This window comes from Geospiza fortis, unplaced genomic scaffold (genome assembly GCF_000277835.1).
Source record: "Geospiza fortis unplaced genomic scaffold, GeoFor_1.0 scaffold11, whole genome shotgun sequence".
Taxonomy (NCBI): domain Eukaryota; kingdom Metazoa; phylum Chordata; class Aves; order Passeriformes; family Thraupidae; genus Geospiza; species Geospiza fortis.
Window position 1 is genome coordinate 10935122 of NW_005054304.1, and position 16666 is coordinate 10951787.

The 16666-nt window shown below is 37.4% G+C and overlaps 1 protein-coding gene across 1 annotated transcript in view; it reads left to right on the forward strand.

Moving 5' to 3' along the window:
• The window catches only part of LOC102031928 (poly [ADP-ribose] polymerase tankyrase-1), a 128863-nt gene that overhangs the window by 30903 nt on the left and 81294 nt on the right, over nt 1-16666 (forward strand). The window lies entirely within an intron of this gene.

The following is a 16666-nucleotide window of genomic DNA, read 5'->3' on the forward strand; positions in this document are numbered from 1 at the left end:
TGGCAGCAAATGCTCAATCCACAATGACTTGTTCTTTTCTGTCTTCCAGACTAGAATAATGTATACTCTCCTTTTCACCTAGATAGCAGAAAGGACATGTAATGCAGTAGTTTCTGGCATGACTTCCAGCCATTTCCTGCAACACCCTCTTAAAATATTTGTTTTATAAGAATACATAAGGCAGATGAAAGTCTAATATTTTGATGGAAATGGACTTTGAAAACTTCTTTGTAGAATAAAGGGAATGATATAGAAATTAAAGACCCAGTACCATCTTCTTCTTCAAAAGAAGTTACATAATTGAGGAATCTGCTTTTTCTACCTAGAAAGTAGCCTCTTTTCCTCCTTTTGCAAGATAGGCAGCATTTGTGTGAACCAAGCACTTCATGTTTGAGATGGTGAATATTTTGTTTCTTCTTAGTTAGCATCCCATATTGTTCCTGAATCATGTTGTCAGGGAAAGGATTGTAATCCTCATTTTCTCTAGGCTGAAGTGGTACTACAGGCTCCAAAAACATATCATATCTAAGAACTGTTAAATACACCAGATTAATATCCTAGTTTATTTTTTTAGTTTAATTGTCTTTGGGATGTGTGGTTTCTGAGATGGGAAGTCATCTTTGTTGCCATACATAGCAGTGTGACACTCACATCCAAAACAGGTCCTTTGGGAGCTTTTGCACTGCTAGTCATATTAGTCTTCATTTTTTTCTTACTCTGATTATTGCCTCTTTAAAGATTAGCATCCTTTTATATCTTCCCTGTACAGTATATGACAAGCCAACACTATTGTTAATTATGTGAATGATATTTTTGTTTGGTTTTTTTTCCACACAGTGATGCTTTCTTGCCACTTATCCCTCATATTATCTGCTATTCAGAAATGCTTTCTTTATGTGAATAGTTGTTCTTTGTACTTGAGCAGTTTCCAAAGGAGCTGTTAGCAGGAGCTGAAGGCATTTTTGTTGGATAATATATTTTTATCTGCTTCCTGCCAGTGTTTTGTGGGGTTGGTTTTTGTTGGTGTCAAGGATTACTCCCTTGAAAAAGATCAAAATGGAAAAAGTCTGAAAACTGCTGCATCTCTAGATTAAAGGAAGATTTCTTAGGTATGAAATAATGTCTTATTTGTTAATAGAATCAATTTTCAAAGTTAAACAAGACTCTGATCTGCCTGCTTACTATGGAAATAATGTCTTTTACAAACAAAGTGCTCTAGGTCCTATTGAGCATTTCTCACTTGTGTTTTTTGGAGGGGAAGGGCAGCTTGATGAGTGAAAGTATAGCTGGGCTAAGGTTACTAGAGGTGTTAATGAGGATTCATGTTTTCATCTATTTGTCATGTCAACTTTTTAATTTAAGCAGGAAGCATAGTTCATGTATTGAAATATATTTGCACAGTTCTTTTTGAAGTGAACTGCCATTTACACGTAATTTGCCTGCAAGGAAGAGAAAAATTTGATATTTCATTACAATAAGTTTACTGAAGTTCAGAGAATGGAAAATGGATTTTAGGTACAACTTACCCATTTTAAAAACAGTAGTAGAAGAAGAAATTTTAGTTTGTTGATTTTGTTTTTCCTGTGGCACCTTTACAGCTTGACTGTCTGAAATCCTGAACTATTTCCTTTTGGGTTGGTGTTACTTCCTTCTAGGTGCTCTTAGGATATTGAAGGCCTTCTGGAGAGACAGTAGCACTTCATTTTTGGGAGATGCTAACCTCCTCCAGCTTTCTTTTAATTGACCTAATTCTTACATAGTGCATAATAAATCAGATCATTTGGACAAGGTTTAGCTTCTGTCTTTACAAAACTGTATAATAAACATCAGTACAAAAGAAAAAGTGATATTATGGTAAGGAGGGCAGGTGCTGCTAGAATGGTTTGGGCTACCCACTTGTCCAGGCCATTGTCCGCTCTGACAGTAACACTGGATCTGCTGCCTTACGGAAAAGAGCAAGAAATCCCTCAATTGAGGAATATTGTGGACCTGCAAAAAACATTCACATTATTTCATATAAGCTGTTGATACACATCTTGACGCAAGAGGTCTGAAGAGCCTTTTCCAGAACTTGTTTGAGGTTTGAATGTATGTTTTTGTGATTGTTACTTGTTTAGCATTCAGGCAGGTTTACTCTTCCTTTTTATCAAGACCTAAGAGGAGGAAATAAACCATATGCTCTAGTTCACTGCTATGAATGTCATTTTACATTTGGAGTCCATGGTGGTCTGTTACATTTACTTCCTGGAGCATTATGAGCAATATCAGTTTTCCTTTGGGAATGCTGGGGCCATTGCTCTTCCAGTCTTTGGAAAGATATGGGAAAAAGGTACTTGTGGCACAGACCTGGAACATAAAGTCTACCATTTTGGTGGCCTTCATCTAGAAACTCTAGGTCTACAGATTTTAAATCTCATTTTATGTTTTTTAGAGAATATTATAATGATAACTATCTTGATGTATTTATAAATGTATAGTTTTAAAAATCTCATTTAGTGTATGGTCTAGTTCTCCCTTTCCTCTTTGAGGAAAGAGCACAGGTTGCTTAGCAAGCCAGGAGTTAAATGCCATCTTCTCTCAGTTCTGGCATGGTAACATTTCAATTCTAAAACTGAAAAAAAAACTATTTCCTTTTTTTCTCATTGAGAGGAATGTGGAAGAAACAGTCCTCTCTTTGTTCTATACATTGTGCCATACTTGGTGTGCACTTCTGCTGTATTTCTTCTTCGAGGAGAGCAGTTCTTGATCTTTAGAATGTGGACATAGGAAGTTTCACCTCAGTGAAAAGGAAGTTGGGCTGTGGCGGTACTGCTGGAATCGCCGATTCTCCTCCTGCTTTCCAGCACTGTATTATTATTTCAAGATAATGTATCTTGATTTGAGCACTGTGCTCTGGTACAGCATCCCATTGACTTCTGCAGGGATGATTTAATAGCTTTCATGGCATTTTGTTATTCCAGGTTTTATTCAGGCTAAGTTTGTTTTTTATTACCTCTCTGACTGCAGAAGAGCTAAATGGTTTATGGGAGCCTCTAAAGCAGTTCTGAGTTCTGAAGTTTGTGGTTTATATTCCAGTATAATTCTAGGTGATTTATATTATGCATGCAGTGTTTATTGCTTTGTCAGTTCTCCATTTTGTTGCTCATTCCTTCGGTTTCTTTTAGGTCCTTCTAGCTTCTGCAGTTTTTTCTCTGGTAATTAAATAATTTAAATATTTCTTTCAGTGTGGTAGGTTATTTAACACAAGTTGCAGTGTATTTTATCCTAAAGGAAACAAGTTATTCCAGCTTTTAAGAGTCTGAAGTATTTTGGTTCTGACTCCATCAATGTATAATTTCTTTAATCTCTTATTGAGGGACTTGTGCAAGGATTTGTGTGAGCTGATGTGTATGTTCTGCTGCCTAAAGTCCGTTTCCATACCTTAATGTGCTTAGATTTCTTCCTATTGTGACTTCAGCTCTGGGTGCTTGTTTCATAGGGCTTAATTTTAGGATAATGAAAGCTTCTCTCTTTCTTCCGGCTCCATATTTTAGAGTTAAGTGCTATTATCCTTATCTTTTGTTTAAGCTTAGATGTGTATCTTGAAGTGGCTTCTTTGGAATGTGGGTGTCAACCTAGATCAGGCAACTTTTCATTCTTTGTGACCTCAATTTAGGCAGGGAGTTAAAAGTCTGTAGTCAGTTGTGTAGGTAGTCATGTAACAAGAGGCACAGTGGGATTTAGGATTGGTGCTTTTATGAAAAGCATGGTTTTGATTTACACAATCCCTCTGGCAAGGATTTTCACTCATTTTTTCTTTTTACTGTTACAACAGTTCAGTAGTATTTACTCTTCAAATGGAATCAAACTGTAAAGTGGCCAAAGGAGCAAATTATCTTTTCAGAGTTTTCACAGAACACCTAAATCAGGTGTTTTGGTTTTCTGTTTCTCAGTTCTGCTGTTATATAGAGTTGTGGATGCTTTGAAACCTTTCAGAAACCTAATGTACAGAAATTTATTTAGCCTGTACTTCACACGAAATTTTACACCTTCAAACTGAAAAAAAGCATTTCTTCCCAGGGTTTGTTGTTATTCATATGGACAGAATAATGAGTAAGATCTCCACAGCTTGTAAGTAAAGAATACAAAATATATTTTTCATGCTGCACTAGGAAAAATAATAGTAGAAAAATAGTAGAAATGTGTAAGAAGCCTTTCTGTTTCCATAGTGCATCAGAACACTCTTCTCTTGGTTACTCTGACTTGAGCACTGACCTATCTTATACTTTATTGATTTTTTTTCTTCTCTGAGTGTTGATTAGGTGATTTAGTTTGTTGCTAATTTTAAGCTTTGTTTGTTTGGTTTGTTTTTTTTCATTTTCTATGTTGTACATTTCTGATTTTCACAGCAATTTCTGCCAGTCTTAAGACCAAATACAGTTTTGATCTCTACTACATTTTTCCATTGTCCATGGATAAACTTCCTGGATTATTGTACCAAAATGGCCTTTTCACACTGTATGCTGCATGTGATAATAAGCCAGGTGCAGTGGTAAGAATTGAGTGTATGCAGAATGTTATGTCATATAGCTTCTCATTTATTTAGTTCTGTTTGTAAGTAGGATAGTTAGGCTGCTATTTTAACTGTTTAAATGTAGTTTTTGTTTATACTAGATTCTAATATGAAATTTAGCCTGTAAGCAAGCACAGAACTCTTAGGAAGGAATTTTTAGCTAGCAGGACAATTCTTGCATACAGAAGCTCCCATTGCTTTCATATCTCGTACTGTAGCTTCTAGAACAGTCTTTGACACTTGTTTTCTTTGTTTAAGTATTGAAAGTGATGAGCCAGTCACAGCTGAAATCTGTAGGGTCTGTGAATTCATGCACAAAACATTTAAGTTGATGTTTTTCCAGGTTTAACAGATGAATGTAAAAGAATGTTAATGTTGCATAAGGAAAATATATGGACTAAGAAATGGGAGAAGACAATCTTAATTTTGCCTTTTTATGCATGTGTTAGGACACAGCCTGCTTATAAGACTGCCTACTGTTCCCCACTGCTGCATTCAGCAAATCAAGACTGCACAGTGTGGCTGTGCTGGGCACTCTTTCTGTACAGAGCTGCTGCACCAAATTTGCTGTGGTGAGCGTGGGTGTGTTTTTGCCACCTGAGACGTGCTCCTGCTGTCATGAGCAATGGGCACAGGATGCAATTCAAGTTCTCTGCAGCATAGGACACTGTGTTGGATCAGAAACTGTTCCCTTTAACTTCACTACACACGTGCTTGAGGTAATTTAAGTTCAAGTGTAGGACTTTACTAAGGAGTTAATACTCTTGAAATTTAAAGGGACTTGAAAATTCTCTCATAGATCAGACAGTTTGTACTGAAGACAGTAACAGTGCTCTGTGAGTTTGTTTGAAGCTCTTTGCAACTTCCATGCCCCAGGTTTTGTATTGTTCTTTTTCTGGGCTTGAAGTACACCGCGTGTATTTGTCTTGGCTATCCCATTTCACCTTAGGATGCTCTGTCATAAGCTGATTGCTGATGTGCACTGGACTCTGCTGCTAAGTTGCTCCTTCTAGCAGTTTCTATGTGGTTTCCCATTTATAAATAAAGCAGGTGTCCTGCAGATAAGATTTACTTTGTTGTGCTGTCCTTATTCATGATACTGAATACAGAGAGTCAGTCAGGGATCCTGTGAAAGTGGTGTGGTCACAGTGGAATGCACTTACAGACAGGTTGAGTTTAGCATGCACGGAACGTCAACCAGATATTGGAGGGGAATGTGTTTTAATATAAATAGATTCCTGTAACTTCATCTTTTTTAGACCTTCCCCCGCACTCTGCTTTATTCCTGTCCCTTATTTGTGTAGGTATCTACTTGCTTTTCCCTGGATCTGTGTAATCTTAGCTGTAGTCTTCAGCAGTTTAGACATACAGGCTTGGATTTATCAGGTTGGCCATACTAGGCATTTCTTCTAAGTTTGAAATGTGGCAGAACTCTTGGGTCAATCAAGTCTCTCTTCTAAAATATCTAGATATTAAAGTTTCTTCTCAAAGAGAGTACAAGAGTTTGATATTGTATTCAAATACATAAAACATTATGTATGAGCTTTGTGGACAGCACAAACACTCTTTGTTTTACAGATGTGAATTTAAAATTTAAAAAAAACTAAATCGAGATAAGAATTTCAGCCTGAAGGATTCAAAATTGGCAGCATTATGATTGGGAACTAGTGTTTAAATCACAGTTGTTAAGAAACCTTTAGTTTCCTAGCAGCTATCAAAAATGCTACCAGCTCTGTTTACCATTGATTTATTGTAAAGAGTAATTTCTTGAGTGAAGCTTGTTTTGCTTTCTTGTGGTGCTGTTCTTAGACCACCTACCTTGAAGTCTTTCAAAATTAATTGGCATAGGGAACTTTTATAATTGTAGAAATAGGTAATGGAAATGGAATTGACCTGACTTATTTGATGAGATGATCTGATTCAGCAGGCTCAGATGCACTTTATATTTCATATGGCCATGGGTTAGATATTTCTTTGATATACAAAACTTTCCAGAGATGAAGGAGGTAGGAAAAGCTTATTTTTAATGTTGTGTTACTTATACTATCACACAGGCCAAGCACTACAGGTCTGATGTGCATCTTTTGTGCCACAACACAAGCCCAGTGTCCAAACACTTGAGGCCATCCACACAACTTGTTCTGTTGGAGGGGCAGTACATGGAGGAGAGAAGGGAAGGGGGGAGGAAGGTAATCTAAAGCAAATGGCTGTGACCTCTTCCTTATTGGACAGGTTGCAGAGAATAGTTGGAACCTGTAAGAGGCTCTGTTTTTATTCCAGAAACCCCTCTACAGCTGACTATGGCATCATATGGAGTGTTAATGTGGAGTCTTGATACATGTATCTCCACATAAAGAGTGTCCCACTTATAAGAAGAAAATAAACTGCATTGCTTCTGTTGTATTTTACATATGCTTTTAAGTCTGGAGAGAGTTTGTTGTTTTGTACTGGGGCTGTAGTGTGTGGGCGTGTTGTAATTCTCATGTGCACACATATGCATGTATGTGTTTTTATTATCAACAAAATTGAGGCACTTCTGGGGTTAGGCAATGGCAGTATTGTTTTTATGTAGTTGAAATTAAAAGCGTTCTTTTTCATTGGTGCATGAAGAAGCTTCTAGAAATATGCTTCTCTCTGAACAGGTATTTTAGTGGTACAAGTTTATGAATAAACTAAGAAGTTTCTGTTAAATTAAGGAGCCATTTCACTGACTTATTTATTCAAGCTGTCACAAATAATAAAAGTATTGACTACTAAGTTTGAAGTCAGAGTTTGGAGTCTGGGGAACTTTGGCTTGTTTTATCTTTCCCTTTTGCAGGGGTGAAAGAAAATGCAGTCTTGATGACTGAGTATTTAAAAAATTTAAATTATTTAATTAGTTGTTAAAATTATTTAATTGTTGTTAAAAATTATCCCCAGCTTACCTGCACTTAGAATGGAATGTAGCTTAAAAATGCTAAAACCTAAACAAACCAAACTATATTTATATCCTCCTAGGAGGCTGCAATAAGAAAGGAAAAAAACCTACTTCTATACTGTTTGTCTAATTTCCTAACTTATCTTTGAAAGGCAAACAGATGCTGTGGGGGATAGTGCTGATGCATGAACTTGAACTTTGTAGAATACAATGTATTTTATATTATACTTCAAAAAAATTGTTTAAGTAGCTGGGTGTTTCAGTTTAATTTGTGCGATGCCAATATGTGGATCTGTAACTGAAGAACATGGAAAATTTAGTCTAAAATGAAGAAAATTGGATTCAACTATTTTTGAAAACTTTGAGTACTTTTGTTTGCTGAAAATGTCAGGCTCAACAGAAGATTTATTAGCTTCATTTCATGCTTTCTAACTATTCGTTGTGATCATTAAATAACAATCAAGGCTCTTTCTGTGTGCTGAGAGATCACTTGTTATACTTCAATTTTCACTGGGAAGAATAAATATTATCATTTAAATAGAAATCACTGATTTCTTCTTGCATATCCTTAGGTCTCAATCCTGCCAGATGCTGTGCCAGTCTAGCTGTGGTCCATGAAAGTTCTGGGGTTAAGCTGGGGTTTATTCAGAACATACTGAAGCAGGGCCACAACGCTCACTGTATCAGGAAGAGAGATGGAGACCATTCCAATGAAGCTGTCAGTGGGTGCTGTTCTCCTCTGGGGTAGAATGGGCAACATGAAGTCTGTGGCTGCAGTCCTCATCTGTGAGGAAACAAAGCCTTGTTCCAGAGTTTATAAAATGCAGCAAGTTACTTGTAAAAGTGGGTTTTTAAAAATTTTGTTTTGTTTGTTTTTTTTTTTCTGCATGCAATTATTTAGAAGTGTGATATGTGGATATAAAGGAATAATCCAAGTCAAAGCAGTATTTCCCATCAGAGTAATGAGCATGCAGACCCATTATTTTGCATTTTCTATTTTTATTGTCTTCACAAACAAAGAAACACAGTGGGTTGTTTTTTTTAAATGGAAGTTAAATTTCTGAGCTGTAGAGAGTGTGGTTGAGATTTTAACTAACTTTGAGTATTATCCATGATGGTTATTTATGCAAGTGTTGTGTTAAGGTATGAAAAGGCAGAACTTGCCCTTCAAACCATATGTATTGATGTGAGTCAGCTTCCTTTGTGTGTGTGTCCAACATACTTCTTAGCTGCAAGATGTTTGGCTTGGTGCTCCCTCTGGAAATGGGGCCTCGCATATCATATCCTGGCATGAACATAAGATCTCTTTCCTCTTTAGCTTTGTCCCACAGCCTCCTGCAGTCACTGCAGTGCAGTCTTCCACTTTGGGCATGTTGTTCTTCGTGGTAGCATTGGCAAGAACCTCTGATAATTCAAGGGCATAGCACAAGCCTTGAAAATCTTCCTACGTTTATTTCTCCTCACTCCAAGCAGCACAAGGGAGACAAGGAGCAATAGCCTTTTTTCTCACTGTATCTTTGGTCTCTTTTTAGAAGATATTAAAAATGAACATTGCTGCTTTTTCTTTTCAAAGTTCACGAGTTATTTTTATTATTTTGTTATCTCATGGCTAGAGTTATGTCTAGGTGGCGGATGAGATTTCTTCTCGTAGTTACTGCTCATGCTTGCCTACTTGATGAGGCTAATTGCTGCACTTTTTTTCTTGTTGTTTGTAGGGTTTGGTTTTGGTTTTTTCTGTTTGTTTCTTTTCCCTGTTTTTTTTTCTTTTTTTGTGGAATTTTTTGTTTGTTTGGTTGTTTGTTTTTGTTTTTTACTGCTTTTCCAAGGGTAGGGAAGTATTTTACTGGGTAGGGGGGCTATTGTCAGTCTCTTGTGGATGTGTGATGAAGATTGTTATGAGATATAGGAGTTTTCTCTAAAATTAGACTGAATTTGTCATTTGTACGTGGCTGCTTATCAGATTTGCATGAAGGTTCAAAGTTTATAATATAGCAAAAATTAACTTATTATCAAGCTTTATGCTGAACCTTTATGTAATATTTTTTCAGGTGATTTTAAAAAACTTGACCTCACTGGGAAGTAAGATGTCACTTGTGTCTTTGAAAATGCAACAGCTATTGTCTTCCTTTATCTTTACATCTTCCATACATGGAAGACAAACTCAGGCAAAAAAAGACTGTTTTTCATGTTTCACAAGCCCATTTGTTTTCAGTGTTCTTTAGAGACATTTCAAAATTACATTTTTTGTGATTTGTACCCAATTTAGTTGCATTTAATCATATGCTTCATAACTTCCCCCTGTAGTGCAATGCAACTGTTCTTATGCTTTAAAGAACTGTGTGATTAAGTGCTTTACTTGCTTGGTAGCCTTGAACACTTTCTAATTTTAACATAATAGTTAATCTATTGTCAGTCTTGCACGAAGACACAAAATTTTGAATTGGTACCACATTATTAATGGAAATCTTTCATGCATCTGGCAAGGTATATTGTAAGTTAAGTAAAACCTTTTGTTTTGGAAATGCATTGATAAATCACCCTCTGTCATGTTGCAACACTTACAGAACTAGAATTGTAAAACAGTAGTCCATAAAGCATGTGTGCTATGCTATTGATTATCTCTAAATAGTTAGTATCTATCTGAAACCTGCTTTCCACAATGCTTTTTCCTGTCCCACAAAGACAGGTACACTTTTGTTCAGAATAGAATAGTAATTTTCAATGCTGATTTAGAGGCAGGGTCCTGAGACTTGCTACAGGTGTTATTGATCCCATTTACAGGCATTGGAGGTATTTTTACTTTTCCTTGCAACAGCTTACAGGCCCAAAACTTGGGCAAAAGAGATTTTATCCTGTGTTGCAATTCTTGTAGTTTAATAATTTCCTTTTTATAACAAAAGTGGGCTGTGTCTGATATTTCATTAGTCTGAAATGTTTTAAGATTAGGCTTCCCACTTTATGGATAATAAGCTTATTTCTCTGCTGCTTTGTCTCAGACTCCACAGATCCTGCTGCTTTGGGTGATAAGTGTTTCCGTAATGTTAAGCACTCATTAGACCATAGATGGCTCATGTATTTTTCATTGTTGAATGTATTAGTCCTTTAAACAGCTTGGGAAATGAATTTTGGCAACAGAAATTGTGGGATTAGGTCAGCTAAGTTTGATCTTTGAGAGCTGATCACAAGAAGCAAGTGGCAGAGTTAGAGCCTAGATTAGAAGTGAGAAAGGCAAGCTATCTCAGTGAACAAGAACTATTTTATAAAATAAAATATGAAATCGGCCCCCTCAGACTTATCCAGTAGATAAAAAGGTGTATAAAATACTTTCTCCTTTCTCTTGGAGAACAGAGAAGAGAACCTGTGAGTTAAATCTTTCCTCTTCAGATTTCCCATGCTTCTGTGCATGTATAATTCTTGGCTGAAGAGCACTTTGTCAATGAGCAAGCTGGTTTTAGCTGTCTCCTTTTAGCACTTCTTGGGGAAATTGTTTTCATATCCCCAAGCTTATTCCTTTGGAAATGGCAATTTATATAGCTGTTTCTGTGAGAGTTAGGACAATTTGGGTGTTGGGAGGGGTACCCTAGGCAGAATATGGGGCCACAATACTTGTGTTAAGTCTGGACAAAGTGTTTAAAAGTAGAAATGAAATAGCATGGGTATTTCATGACCCATGGTATTTCATATGACCCATAAATGTAATGGGCCATCTCTGCAAACCAGCTGCATCTTCCCTTACTAAAGCCTCAGATCAATTATCTTTTATGCAGTTATTCCAAGGAAGTTTCTACAAAGCTTTGCTTGTCAGTAACTTCCTTGTGGGTCAAAAGTTGCACTCATAGTAATTAAACTTACAAGCGCCGATCATCCTAACAAAGTCCAGACCTTGGAAGGAAGAAACTGACAGCAAAGTTCTTGTCACTGTGTCTCTCCCCCTGCGCCTTCCTCAGTTCCCTAATGTACCTTTATGGTTTTCACAGCTTTCACTTGGTTAGAAATTGCAAGAGGGCCCTGAGGATATTCCCTTCATCCCTTCTTTTTATTCTCTTAACTTTTGTATTTGGTACACCTTGTTTCTAGAGAATGTTCTCGATGGACTGCAGTATGGATGGACATCTGCTCTGGCACCTGCAACACCTCCTTGCTCTTCTTTTCCTCTGACCTGTGTGTCTGCAGGACAATTTCTTTCACACATTCTCACTCCTCTTTCACAGCTGCTGTGCAGTGTTTTTAACTCTTTCCTAAATACATCAGCACAGAGGCACCGCCAGTGCCACTGATGGGCTCAGCTTTGGCCAGCTGGGTCTGTCAGAGCCAGCTCTGAGTGGCTGTGTCCAGCACAGGACAAGCCCCTATCACTTCTCAGAGGGGCCACCCCAGCAGCACCTCCTGCTGCTCAGACCTGGACACCTGCACGCAGTGCATGCTGGAAGCTACACAAAGTCTCCTACTGCCCGCATTGAGACGCCAGCTTGTTAAAAGCACTGCTAACTTGAGCTCCCCAGATGAGCCTCTGTTGTAATGATTGACATCTGCTGTGGACCATGTATACATTGCTATCAGGCTAATTTGAAATACAGCCATCTGCAGTTTAACCTCAGTTATTTAACACTGCCCATTCTAGAAAGGCCCTTGGGTCCGTGGTGTGAATGTATCAGTCATTCTGCTTCTGTCCAGAATGCAATTCTTCTGCAATGTATTTGTCATTAAAAAGAAACCCAAACCCAACATACTGATGCGAAGAAAGGTTCTAGCTCTTCTTTTTCACAGTAAAACAGCCTAAATTTGCAAATGGCTATCTTCATATTAAAACCTAGAATAATTGGAGATAGTGCAAAAATGGGTAGACCTCCACTGACTCCAAACTGTGTGATTTACATTTTGACATTTTACATGTAGTATTTTGGTAACATTTTTACAGCATGAATTTTAGATTTTCTATTTTACATTCTTAACCGTCTTGGAAAATACTTTGCCTCTACAGAAGTAAGACATGAAATATTATTAAATTTCTGTGATTTGAGCTTTCAAAAGAATGAATATGGAATGCAAGTAATGATACTATTTACTCAAGCTTTATCTCTCCTTGGAAGAAACATATATTACTCTAAAAAATTTAAATAGATCCTTTCTGCAATAATTCATGAGATTTTCTTGAGAGTTTTAGCTGTAATTAAAGACACAGTCTATGTCATTATAAGTAGCATGATCTTTCAGCTCCTCAAAAATGACATTAATGCGGAATGTAATAGTAATTTGTCAATGTGCATGAAGAGAAGCTGTAATTTTACATTTAGCATTCAGCACGTACACATTTTGACTACTGTGAATTTTAGTAATTTCTACTGCATTATGCTTTACAGTCTGGTGATAAGAATATATCTAGATTTCATTTGGCATTGCTGCAGTGATGGTTGTTAGTACTTATATAAGCAAAAACATCTATAATGTTAAAAGCAGAATTTTATGCTAATTAGGATCGCACTTTCTATTCTAAAGAAAGCATTTAGTCCTCCATATAGAGCAAATATAAATAAAGCTGAGGATATTAAGTATTGCATTTAGTGGGTAAGGAGAATGTCATGCTATGTGACTGCTTACCAGAAGTTTTATTTCCCAGTGTTCATCCTGTCCCAGTAAGTCTCTTAACAGTTTCTGGAGGCTTCACGGCTAGTACTTCAGCTAATAGGTTTTGGATTTTGGTATCAGAGCCGCAATAATCATTTAGAAGTTCACAAATATGCTTCTAAAATGTCCCTCACCTCCCTTTGTCCAAGAGCTGTCACTAGGAAGTGCATAGTCCCTGTCTGTTGTGATGTTTCCATGTCCATTGTGTTTTTCAGGATTAGTATGTACAGAGCTGTCCATCATGGCTATATACTGTGATGGAGAAAGCACAGAGGAATCCACCTGTGCCTTCTTCTGGTGCAAGGAGACCAGTGTATTTTTACAGATCCCCAGAAGGTGGGATCTGTTAAAATGCATATACCAGTGTGCCAAAAGAAATCCTAACCTGGGAAGCAAACTCATCTGAATACCTCAGATAACATTAAGAGTACTGAAAGGGAAGGTTTTTTCTGAGGCCCAGCTACCAGTGGTGCTGCCACTTGTGTTTTTCCTTTGTGCCAGAGTATCTCATGTCTTTTTCTACAGTGACATACTTTACCAGGAGGTTACTCCTTTGCCCTGTGTTAATGGTGTTCTATAAATCATGTATTAGGTCTGGTAAATTCGCTTCAAAGATATTAAAAAGTGTTAAGTCTGGAAGATTTGTACAGGGGAGGTTTTTTGCCTCTCTTTGGTGTAGGTAATTTCATCTTGCTGCAGGCCATCTGCACAAACCAGTAAATTTGAATATTCACTACAAGACAGTTGTAGTCAGTTTTTAAATGAGACTTAGGTGAGCTAACTCTTACCCAGGGTGGTCTTCTGAGAACATCATGGGCATGTCAAAGACATGATTTGGCATGACACTGCTGCATTGTATTCATGCCAGCATGCTGCGTGACCTACAGAGGTGCATTTTTGAAAGGCTGCTGAAAAATGTCTTCTCAGTTTGGGCCTGCCTGTCTTGTTGCTGAAATGTTCTTCTTGTTTCTGATTGTTTATTCCATAAATGCTTGTCCTAGTTTCCCATATTTGAAAGGAAAAGCAAGGAAGTGTTGTCAGGCTGTGCAGTTTAAACTGAAATTTGCAATAGGTCTGTTCAGAAGACTCTGCTTAAATTGAAGCGCTGAAATTATTTAGTTCAACAATTCTGCTTGATCTCATTTCTTCTTAGTTGTTGCTTGCCCTTGGGTTTAACAGAGATATTAAATTGCCTGGGAGCCAGAAATACCTGAGATTCATTTATTGCTGTTTCATTTAAGCCTACTGTTAAAAGTTAATGGGTTTATGTCCTTTTTGTACTGTATACTTCGAATATCTGACATCTCAGATCTGGTCTGGTGTCACAGACTTGCAGAAGCTCTAGGGCTGGGAGAGACCCCTGAAGATAATCTAGTCCAACCCACCTGCTCAAAGCAGGGTTGACTGGAGCAGATTGCTCAGGACCTTGTCTGCTCAGGGTTTGAAAAGCTCCAAGGAGGGAGACTCAGGAAGTCCTCTTGCCAACCTGATCTAGTGTTTGATCATTCTTGCAGTTGAAAAAAAGTAAAAAAGGTTTAATGGCAATACAATAACAACTGGTTGTTTACTCAGTGTCTGAAATCAAATATTTCTCTTGAATTGTTTTAATATGTCCATGGTTGGTGCAGAAACTTCAAATTTGGCAGGTGGACTCAGAGGTGCTGGATTCAGAGGTGTGCCTCTAGCTACCCCGATGGAAATCCACCCCAGTTTGAGTGACTAAGTTTCTGAAAATTTTCATTTGCAAAACCTCCCAAGAACTTATTTTCAGGTTATAGATGAAAGGTGAATGCTCTATTGCTGTTGGAAGTATTTGTTCCTGTTGACTTCCTGAAGGTACCAGCTATGCTCCAGAATATGCTAGCAGGTATCAAAATGGTGGGAAATTGAGGAAACAATGCAAATACACGCCAGCAAGTTTGACCCTGAGTTGTTAAAGACCTGTTCACATTATGAGGTCATTCAGTGTAAATAGTGCGTATAGAGTTAAGTAGTTGTTACGGAACTGCTTTGACCACTTAGCAAGGTGACAAAGCAGTTAACAAGGATGATTTTTAAAAAATTGCTGTTGTCAAAGGCATATTCATTTCAAATTAAGGAAGCAATTAACATGAAGCAATTAGTATGCTGTAGTATGTGCTGTGTCAACTCAAACTGGGTTTTAGTTTCATTTACTTTGCATTTCTTTCCTGATAACAGCTAGGATCTTCACTCTTGAAAAAACAAAATAAGCTGTGTAAATTATATTTCTACGATTTCCTGATTCCTCCAAATAAAAACACCAAATGTTGCAAATGGTCAGGCACAGCATTTAGTCACAGTTGGTCAGTCACAGCATTTAGTAACACTTCTCCAAGACTGCTGCTTCTTGTTACACCTCTGCTCTGGAAAACGTGTAATTTGCTGGTAGGAAACTACACAATTAAAAGTTTGTCTGTAGCTTTGCTTGAATCGAACCAAACTCAAACTTAGTGAAGTGCATATAGGAATGGGAGGAGGTAGGAGAATTGCAGAAATATCTTAAGGCTGAGAGTCGGACATGAACATACCCAGAAATGTCAGAATTGAAGTTGCACAGATAACCTGGGTCCAGGTCTTGGTATTTTTTTCTGTCCTAGCCAGTAATTGGGGCTCCTTATATGCTGATAGCTCCAAATCTTAGTTAAGGTAGAAGGACTTCTGTCTAGAGTATAAATCAATTGGTGAATTGTAAGTTGTAGGATTTTCACTTTGATTTAAGACATAGCTGAAGTAAGAGCTACAGTGAGAAGCATCTCCTCTTTTTTTTTAAGTAGCTAGACTTTATAAATATGGTATTGACAAGGGCTATTACAATGTCAAGGCTGCTGGTTTTGTCCCAGGCATTTTGTTTACAAATGCTGGTTTCAGCATTTGGAAGCATCAGATTCTTCCCAGTCCTTGCTCCAGGAAGCTTATTGGACTGTATAAGGATGGGCAGGGAAGGGCAGCTGAATATTGCTAGATTCCTCACACTGATATGCTGAGTGGAAGAATACTATGGGAGAGTGTGGATAAAGGTTAATTTTCTTAATATTGGGAGACAACTTTGGAACTGTCCCTTAGCATCCTCTGCTGTTAGCCTTCTGGAGTGTGTCAGAAGAGCTGGCTTTAAGCAGGCAATACCATCCCTCTCTGTATACTGGTGAAGTCTAGTTTTAGCCTCCTCTCCTAATAAAATGCTTATTTCTCTACTTCCAGTTTCTGTTACAGGGTGAGATTATATAAAATACTGAAAAGTTCTGTCTTTTGTTGCTGCTTTGTGTGAAAATTTAAAATGCTAGCTCTGTCATTGTGAAGACGTTCATTTTTCTCATATAATTATGCCTGGATAGAATTTTCTTTACTTTTTCCCTGATTCGTGTTCCTTCATCATTTATCTTCTTGCTGTTTTCTCCTCTGGTATATTTGCTTTTTTTTCAAGTTAGGTTTTAAAATACTGAGATTGGGTGTTGCTGAGCATAACAACTGTCAGGTTCAGTTCCCTGCTTTGGAAATAAAAAACCTTATAAACCTTTGCTATCTCTCCTGTTAACAGCTTATTAAATATAAAG